The sequence below is a fragment of the Bacillus rossius genome, chromosome 10, assembly GCF_032445375.1.
Source record: "Bacillus rossius redtenbacheri isolate Brsri chromosome 10, Brsri_v3, whole genome shotgun sequence".
In the NCBI taxonomy this organism is placed as follows: domain Eukaryota; kingdom Metazoa; phylum Arthropoda; class Insecta; order Phasmatodea; family Bacillidae; genus Bacillus; species Bacillus rossius.
The window spans coordinates 15,960,876-15,971,474 of NC_086337.1; positions in this window are offsets into that span (position 1 = coordinate 15,960,876).

Genomic DNA, 10,599 nt, shown 5'->3' on the forward strand with positions numbered 1-10,599 from the left:
CATGCAAGATGAACTTTCTTTTTTTGATGCCTAGCAAAGCATTCCTTCTTTTGCGATCGTTAGTGAGCATCCTGCATCCCCCATAAAAGAAACAAATAATTTTTACCCTAACACAACATGAGGCGACATCTGTTGGCAAGAATCGGGACTACTTGCAACAAGTTCTTTTGCATGTGATATAATAACTCTCTCTGATGAAATATTAAAAAAAAATTATATTTAACTAATGTTTCCAATACAAAACTCTCAGTAACTAATATGGATTCCTTGTTTGGTGTCTGCCGCTGTATCGAAAGGACATAATTGTAATATTTACAGCAAGGAATTTATCTTGAGAAAGAATGGTAGAAAACACGAAAAGAATGACAATGTGAAACTACTCGCACATCGACGAATTAGCCTTCATACTTAAAGAACTGAGAGATGTTTGGCAACATACATTAATTAATGGTATAACTTGCATGTGTATAGTGTTGAGGAATAAATAAATAATTGAAATTTAATGTTTGATTTCTTGTAATCTAATTTCTAACAAGACTTAGCTCTTCTAATACAGCTTCCTTTTTTTTTTAAATTGTGCTTCCAAACGTGCTTCCTTTAAATTGATTTTGCTTCTATTTGTGCTTCCTTTTTGTTGATTGTGTTTCCTTTTCGTTGATTGTGCTGCCAATTGTGCTTCCTTTTCGTTGATTGTGCTTTCGAATTTGCTTCTTTTTCTATGATTGTGTTTCCTCTTTGTGGAATGTGCTTCCGATTGTGTTTCCTTTTCGTTGATTGTGCTTCTTTTTCTTTGATTGTGCTTCCAAATATGCGTCCTTTTCGTTAAATGGGCGTTCCTTTGTGTTCATTGTGTGTTCAGTGTGTGTAGTGTGGGTCCATTGCGTGTGTGTACTGTATGTTTGTTACGTGTCCTGTGTGTACTCTGTGTCCAAAGTGTGTCCTGTCTGTGTGTACTGTGTGTCCATTGTGTGCGTTCCTATTTTGTTGATTTTGTGTGTCGTTTCATTAAATGTGCGTAGTAAAATCAGTAGTATAGGACATAAATCGATTAAGTAACTAAGCATTAGATGAGAGCAATTTTTTAAAACTTTTTTTGAATTTGTTTGGAATTTTTATGTCAGAAATTAAATAATTCTAATTTTATGGCCAAGGTCAAGGTCATCCAAGATGGCCGTCAGAGGTTTGTCTTTGAGGAATTTTATCTTCTTTGGGGAATTTTTGTTCTTTCTAAGGCAAAAGTCTTTTGAGGTTTTTCGAGTTCCGTATTTTTTAATTTTTAAGGAATACACGGGAAATTTACCCTTAAAACGGGAATTTTTTTTCTCGAAATAGGAAATTTTTTCGGAATTTTGAGTAATTTTGATTTATTTTGAGTTATTTTTGAGGAATTTTTAGTCCAACATGGCCACCATGACGTCACAATCCAAGATGGCGGCCGGTGGCACCGACTCAAAGCTTTGAAGCCTGGCGCCTGAGGAACTATTATACACTACTCGCCACATTTATTAAAAACATTTGATTTTTTGAATTTAATTGTAATTGACGCTGGAACGACGCGACGCCCATTCACATGATGCCACTCAGAAAGACCACCAGTGACCTAAACGGCTCTAATTACATAAACCCATGTTTTGTAATTACGTGGACGGCTCTTAAATAATCCACACAAATATTAATACAGTCCTAAAACAAAATATTGTTCATAAATCATGTTTACAACAAGGTAAACAAACGAAGTAGTTTCACCGCTGTTAGCTAAACTTCGAAGGAATAAATTTAAATAAAGACAGTTTACTGTTCTCTGTACTACTGTGCTAGTTAGTACATTTGGTAGCAATTAAACTTTCGAGATTTCTTGTTACTGTAAAGTTTTCGTGACACTTCAGGTATTTTTCATTCCCGAAAACGTCAAGCTGAAGCCTTGAAACAAACTTCAAATTGTGACAGAATAAAAGAGATGTTGAAAGGTAACATTTGTGCCCTGTCGTATAAAAATTTTCAGTGAAATTAGACACTAAAGCCAAAAAATTGTACAACCGAGGGTCAAAAATTGTGGCTACTATATTTGTTTATAATTTGCTTTACTTATTGATGTAGTTCGAGCGGAGCCGAGCTGCAGTTCAGGACACGAGTAAACTATGCTGCAGTCAGATGCGCTGTGCAGCTGCAGATGGCCGCACGTGCATGGTCGTGTGTCAGAAGCTGATGTGCCGCAGCGCTGTTAAAATATCTCACCTGGAATTTAGGAAGAACACTGGTTACACAGTATCCAATGATCTTCGTATTTGTACGATTATCTTCGTAAATATATGAACACTAAGTGTATTTCTTTAAACATTAATCCAAAAGAATATTCTTTGGTATATTAACAAACCTATCAAAATATTGCTAAGAACACTCTTATTTGGTCTACAGTGGAGTGTATGGTACAGCGAGGCGGTGTGTAGCAGTGGGGTGTATCACACAGCGAGACACTGTATCACAGTGGTGTAAACGTATTTACAATTTTATAAAACTCTCCGCGTGGTTATTAATTGCAATTATTTCGTGCTGAAATATTTAAACGGTAAGCCTTTCTAGGTAACTTTGTAAATGGGCTCGAATGAAATCTATTACTATATTTTGTTTTGTTACTATCACCAAATGAATGACGGAATTTTCCTGCAGAAAATTGTACATTAATGTTAGCGCACCAAAAGTTTTAAGGCGATGAGAATAATTCGGCGACGTAACTTATATATAATTTATGTAATGAAACATTTATTTGTTAAACCAAATCCTACGTATTTATTTTTTATTTATTTTTATTGATATGTAACTTCATTTATGATGAAGTTTACCCTTTTAGTATTTTAACGATTTAGCCTACTAAACAAAAATGCTGTTATAACTAACCCAATAACATAAATATTTTAGGTATACATTCAAAACTACTTGAGGTCATAAACATATTTATGTAATAAAAATATTAAAATGTACCTTAAACATTATAAACTACTGGCACAGCTAGAAATTTATACACATTACACATAACTATATAATTTCTGCGACCAAATTAACTTGGCTGTGGTTCTCGAATCAATTGAAACGTTTAACAATATTTATTTCAATATCATACCTATTTGTTTAGTAAAAAATATATAATACTTTAAAAGACAAAAACGTTCTAATTATTTAAGTGCTCTAAACAAACACGAAAACCTCAAGACTTTGAATTTATAGTTATCTGAAAAGTCGTTAATACCACTAGGCACATAAAAAACAACGTATATGAAAACAATGTATGAAATGTATACAGATTATTCTGTGGGTTGAACTAAATGTTAACAACTATCAAAATCTGTATAAAAAAATTTCTGTTGTAATTTTCAGTATATATATTTCTACGTGTAATTTCGTCTGATTACTAAGACAACAATTTTTACTTTAATTTAATTTATATCAATAAAAAATATCCTTTCCATGTAGGCCTACTTTTCCACTATCAAAAATACACAATAATAAGATGTAATAAATGTGGAATATGTAGTACGTGTAACGTTTCTTAAAAGCTATTAGAATGCATATGTTAAAAATAATATTAGTATAGCTTTTTTAACTAGGAAAATATTTAATACGGTTCCATGTTTTTATAATGCTACAGGTTAAATTGTTTCTAAAGTCTACCAATATACTAAATCACAACTTTCCACAACTTCGATTATAATTTCCCTACTTCAAAAATATTTAATTTAATTCGAAAATAACTGTGCCACAAATAGCAAAATTATTTTTTTTTTTTTTCAAACACATTCTACGACTAGTCATTTGTGTACCTGAAGTGAGTTCGAAATAAAGAAGTGGAGGAGAAGATGTCGTGGACATGAGGACGTGCTTGGTTGACACACACATTCAATTGAAACTTCACAGGTAGAGGCATGAGGATGTAAGAAGGTATTCGAGTGAGCAAGTATGGAGTTGTGCAAGCATGTAAGTGCGCCAGTATGCAGTTGCACAAAATGCATGTATGCTTTAATGAATATGTGTCATTGAGTGCCCCACTCCTGATCATTAAAATTTTAGTTTACCTCAGAGCTTTACAACGCAACACTCGTTATTCTGTGATTACGTCATCTCCTTGCTTTACCCTACCTGCTGTAAAGCAGTTTCTCTTCAAAAATGAAGGCAAACGCGTCATGATCGTGTGGTAAATGTAACTTTATCGACCCCAACACATTCGGCAGTACCGAGAATGGAGTTCGTTCTCCAATGACTTGCAGCCCACTATAGTCTTGGAGTTCCCGTGCACTGGAAGTCTATGTGCGAAGGAACAGTTATTGTCTTCCCTTTACCCAGGGCATTGATGGCATGCGTATGAGTGTCTGTACTGGTTGTAGCTATGCTTAACATCAAAGCATCATTTGTATTTCGTGACTGGTTGAGATTCTATTACGTACATGTCTAGTTTTGATAAATAAATCTGAACCATTAGCTTGATGAGGCAATGACTTATCTTGTAAACATAGGTGCCAATGACAATGAAGAATATGCTGGTGCGGGCTTCCCGCATTGCAGTCCAGTGAGCATTCAGATTGTTTCGCAAAAACCACCTGTCCCTTCTGTATCTTGGCACCCAGCTGTTGCCACGGGAGATGGCCATCACGTGACCTGGGGCTCGATTCTCAAATTCACTGGCCTCGTATCAGGATTCTCACGTGTAAAAAACAAGGGTGGTCAACATCAAGACTCCCACTTACTCGTTGTTTCACATGCAGTAACCTAGCCTTGTGACTTTCGCTCACGATTATCCGCTTTCCGACAATACGTGTATCGTGTATTCTCATATCCAAAAACACGGGCACACTGTTGGAAATTACAGTAAATTCACAGACTTCTCAACGACGAAATTAAATCAAATAAACGAAACGTTCTTCGTAATTTCAGAAAACTTTATCATCGTATAAATTACTTGGACTTCCGAATTGTATGTTTCTTTCCAAACAAATGTGGACAAAATAAGAATGTTATTAATGTAAACGTAACATGTTTTTGAAAGTTTTGTTAACTTTCCATAGATATTCTTTTGGATTCATGTTCAAAGTTAGTTAAATCAATGTGCGTATATTTGCGAATAAAGCCGTAAAGTTACGAATATTCATGGATAATTTGTAAACGGCGTTATTCGTAAATTTAAAATGGAAATTTTTAACAGAGTAGGAGACATAAAGACGCCTGCCTAATTTCCATAGCCTCTGAGCGCTGTCAACTTAGGAGGAACGACTGCTGTTGGATGCTGGCGAACAGCGATACAGCCAACGCTGTTAAGATGGCGGACTCGCGCGTGTGACAGCTTGCACCCGTATATATTCGCGTTTGTGGACATTGGGATACGCACCAAAAAAAATTGGTTTGCTAAATGAAAATTTTCCATAGTGAAACTACCCAAGAATATTTTGTAAACTTTAATACTTTTAAAATTAAATAATCACTAATTTAATAATTCGTGATTAAACTAGCATTATTGCATTTATGATGTATCTTCTCAAAAAATTTGGTTATGTGTGTCTGTAGCAAAACAGTAAAGAACATAGTGAACATGAACGAAACTAGTACGCCTACCTAAGACATGGCTCAAAAATTGTCATTGCAGTTCATGTTTTGATTTTTGTATACTTCGTTAAAGCATTATTTATAATGTAGTTTATAGAAAATTTTACTTTAATTAACATTTATTTCTAAATTGCTGTAGTAAATTTAATACAATTTATGCACGTTGGTTCTGTTATTTATTATAGATAGGCCTACAAAATTGTTTAAGGTATAATTTAAAATAAACAATATAAATACAAGTAATTGATATATAATTTTAAATTAACTTTGTAAATGAAAAATTATATACTAGGAAGAGAATCTCCCTTTGTTTCTTATTGATGTTTATAGGAATATGAGGTGGGTTCCTTTCACTTATATTTAGGTATATTTCGAAGTAATACTGCCATTTGTAGCCGTTACCATGTTGCTACAACGGAAAATTTGTATATAGTTTTCGTTTCATGGTCCATAGACCTCAAAACTATCGTCAAATCAAAAGTATTTTTATATATCTCACATTTTTATGGACACGGTAACTCCCGTATTTTTTTTAGAAATAACTTCCAAACTGATGCATAAAATAAATTAATGGGAAATCTCGGTTAAGTCCTTTAATAGGCTATATCCGACGAAAGGGGTAGATATGGGAAAAGTTTATTGGAAAACAGAAAAATCTCTATAAATCCTATAATATGACGAATATCACATCCATTTTAACGTTTTATAACTGGTATGAGTAATATCAAAACTTTGGTACGTACGATTAAATTTTTGATACGACCAACCGTAGCTACAAGTGGTAGAAAATCCAGGGTTGAAAGACAAAAAAAATCCATTACTTTCTTCGTAGGAACACCATCGAATCCATTCGATTTTTTTGTAAATTTTTTAATTTTTATCTAAAACATCTGTCCCAAAATTTTTGATATGATGAACCTTTGCTGCAAGGGGTTGAGAAACACACGGGTAGAAATAAAAAGTTAATGTTTTCCGTACCATATGTACTATTAAATTCGCTGCAATTTATTGGGAAACCATAAATAATCATCTAAAACTTTTGTCTGAAATAAATTTTATACGACCAATCATTACTTACAAAAATAAGGGTTGGAGGACAAAAAATATTATCTCCCTTCGTAGGCACACACGGGTTGAAAATACCTGGGTCTGGAATAAGAAAACAAAACTTCCCTACCATGTACACCATCGAGTCCATTGTTATTTTGGTTAACTTCCTTAATATTATCCAAAGGTTTGTTAAAATAAAATTTTTATGTAAAAAATTAAATTTTTTGATTATTCTAATTATTACCATTAAAAATAGGTATAAAAATAAACAAAAACACTTGAACTTATTTAGTATAAAATTAGTTTGAATTTATTTCAAAATATCTTAATATTATCTTAAAAATTCGCGCAAAGTAAATTTTTGTACGACCACGTTATAAGTGCAAGGGATGAAAAATAGCGTTCGAAGGTAAAAAAAAAATTGAATAGCTACCTTAGTTGTCGTAATATGACATTCATTCTAGGCTATTTAATCTGGATTCATTGAGTTAAAAGATTTCATCATATTTTCACTGCATTGAAAATGAGCAGTTTCCAAAATACGTTTAGAATAAATAGATACTTCAAAATCTACCTACGCCTCTAGGATGTGCCGAAAGGTATTTTTTTATAACGTGAACTGTACTTATTTAAAACTCTGCATGTTTCTAGGGTTTGACTTCCAAAAAATATGGTTTTTATTACTATTAGCTACTTAAAAAGATTAGTAAGTTATACAATACAGTAATAAACTAACAAAAAAATAACCCAATAAAAATGTATAACTATTAAGGTTAACTTATTACTGTGGACATGAACTATCGAATGAATTATATGCATGTTGTTTTACAATTAGATACAATTAGTATATAATAGTAGGCCTATGTCCAGTTACTGAAGCTAGGCAGAAGTGCCAGGCGCCGGTCCGCCATCTTGGATTGTGACGACACGGAGGTCATCTTGTATTCCACCATTTTGAAAAATAATGTCACATCCGCCATTTTGTATTCAAACATTTTTAATTTTAGTACGTTATGCCATTTGATGTATTCGTTACAATTTTCGCTATGGCCGCCATATAAAAACCCTAATTAATATGACAAAATATTGGGAAAATTTATAAATTAAAAAAAATAAATAAGAAAGTTTTAATAAAAAAGTGTTTCGACATTTTTTCCCACCATTTTAAATTATAACTTCATCATTGCAATTTTCATTTTGCCTAACATCTTAAAAATCTGTAATTATTAAAATAAAAAAATCTGGAAAGATTAATATATATATAAAATATTTAAATACAATTTTTATAAAACTTTAATTAAAAACACACTAACATCATCGAGTTGGGAGTCTTTGGTTCGAACATGGCGAGAGCAAAAAATGGCGACGGATCTTTCCTCCACGGAAGCTACCTGCAGACTGACCTCCCACCACTTATACCAATGCATGTTTTGCATCAGCCAGTATGTTGCCATTGTGGCTATCTTGTTTTGCCTGCTGGAGGCCACCATCTTGGATACACAATGTTATTTCCGTCTGCTAGAGTGTGCTTCCACCATATTATTTTAATTTTTCCCCTATAGAGTGCAGTATTATGTTGCTGTGCACACTCCACCTGACTTGGCTTTGTGGTTTTAAGAATATTGGAATTTTAAGAAAATCTTCAGAAATAAAAGATTATGAAATCTAAACTACTAATATTTCTTTTTCCAGAAATAATTTCTTCCGTGTTATACCGCCCATGCAAAAATAAATTACACAAAGCAATGTTAGTCTAATAAAATAAATTGCAGACCATATATCATAAGCATAGTTTATAGAATATTATTTGTATTTAAATAAATTTGGCGACTGAATATAACAAGCAGATACATTTTAGATTGCGATTAAGCGTGTCTGACACCATGTTTAATTTCTACCCTTATCTTTTATCATGCCCATGCGTATAAAATTGGGCACGACAGAAAGAACTGAAAGAAAAGACATAGCAATTTATTAAATTTTTTTACAGCAATGCATTTAAAAATAATGAAATCATATTTGTTTTAATTCAATTTGTATACTGGCTTACTGCAATATTAATTTATATATACAATTTTGAAAAACATTTCCGTTGACAGGATTTTAATTATATTAAAAATACTCCTAAAGATTTGGTTGCGCACGTTTTTTCACAATGCTATAAAAGCAACGCACGTCCTGATGAGATTGTCAGTAATTAATACAATAGGTAATCCCAGATTTATAACGTATTTTTAAAGTTGTAATTACTTCTTGCTATGACTATTTAACTTTAAAATTTGTATTCGAGAAATTTTTTACTACTAAATAATTTCATTTGGCACACCAATGCGATTAGTGCGTTCACCGATGTTCACGAATTGGAATGTATACTGGTTTATGCTGCAACACGTGAAGTCGGTTCGGTGGTAGCTATGACGGGTTCTCCCGCCTGGAGGTCTCAATGTGGTGTTCTCAAACACTAACGACCAGCTACTACACGCCCCGCAGGCGGGAGAACCAGACAACAATCTCGCCTCCCGCCTACTCACGGTGAGCGTTTTGGATTCGAGACGGCGAGACTAGGAATCGTGACTGCTGTGGCTCGCAGTTGCCTTCTGTCGGGGGGGGGGGGGGGGGGGGTGAAGGGACAGCTCACGCCCAGGTTTAAAACCTTAGGAGGAAAGTTGCTTGTCGGGAATCAAACGAGACTTGCGGTTCGCCCACCAGAATTTCTAGCCATAAGCCAGTGGGTTGAAATTTACCTACGTCTATAAGGAAGTCATTTTGTACTTCTGCTCCAAGGTTGTCGCCTGGTTGGCCCAACACACGGCGTTGGTATTTTAAGATTTTTAACGCAGCACTTACAAAACATTCAATATATAGTTTTTAAGTGTATCTGAATACGATTATAATTCAGGAGCCACTACACTTTCTATTGGTGGTTTTCTTTCATGGTTTTTCACCAAGTAATGGCTTATTATTTTGATCAGTTAAAGAGACCAATGCGGGTGTTTTAACAGACGGTTTTTAAGTATAAATAGTAAAAAAAAAAAAAAAGAATTACTCTTAAATGTGCGTTCAGTGCGCCTTTTATATTTAATATTTTACCTTTGAAATGCTAAGATCACCGCTCAAAGGTCTATAGAGATGCGTTACCGACGCGAAGACGGTGCCAATTCGGTACAAATAGGGTGATTCAAGTACACGGTGCTGGTTTTGATGCCACTCGTTGGCTTATTTTATCGCTCACCCAGAGAAAACTACCGGCGAATAGAGCCGCCGGCGCGGCGCTATTAAAAATGTAAAACGTCAGCGCTCGGTAAGAAGTTGTCAGGATACGGCACTCCTGAGTGTGACGTCATCATCGCAGGGTCTTGCGCTCGAGTTCTTCGAACTCCAACTCGAGATTCCGTGAGCAAAAATGCTTGGTTTCGGATGAGAAAGTTTTGGTTCCATTCCGATTTCAAAAACGAGGAACAAGAAAAATAAACAGTGGTTGACGCACACCTTGCTGCTCAACACAACCCTCTATCTGTTTCATTGCTCTCTCTGTTTGGTTGTACTCCAAATTAAAAAACGAGGAACATGAAAACAAAACAGTGTTTGACGCACGCAGTACCTTGCTGCTCAACATCACCCTCTCTGTTTTATCAGATATCGTTTAGACACAGCATATTTGTGTAGCTGCTAATAATATCAGCCAACTCATCGCTTGACACGCGCAGTTAAATTATACATTTTCAGCTATACCGCAGCAGTGATGGGCATATTTGTATTTGTAAATACGAATACGAATGTAATCGCAAAGAAATGTATTTTTATGAATACGAATTACAGACGTGAATTCGATTATGTTCGTATTTGCAGGTGTGAATACAAATACAGTTGTGTTCCCATTTTCGTGTGAATATTCGTATTTGATTTTTAGAGAATACGCATATATGAATTATGTTCGCGTATTCGTATTCACAAATATGT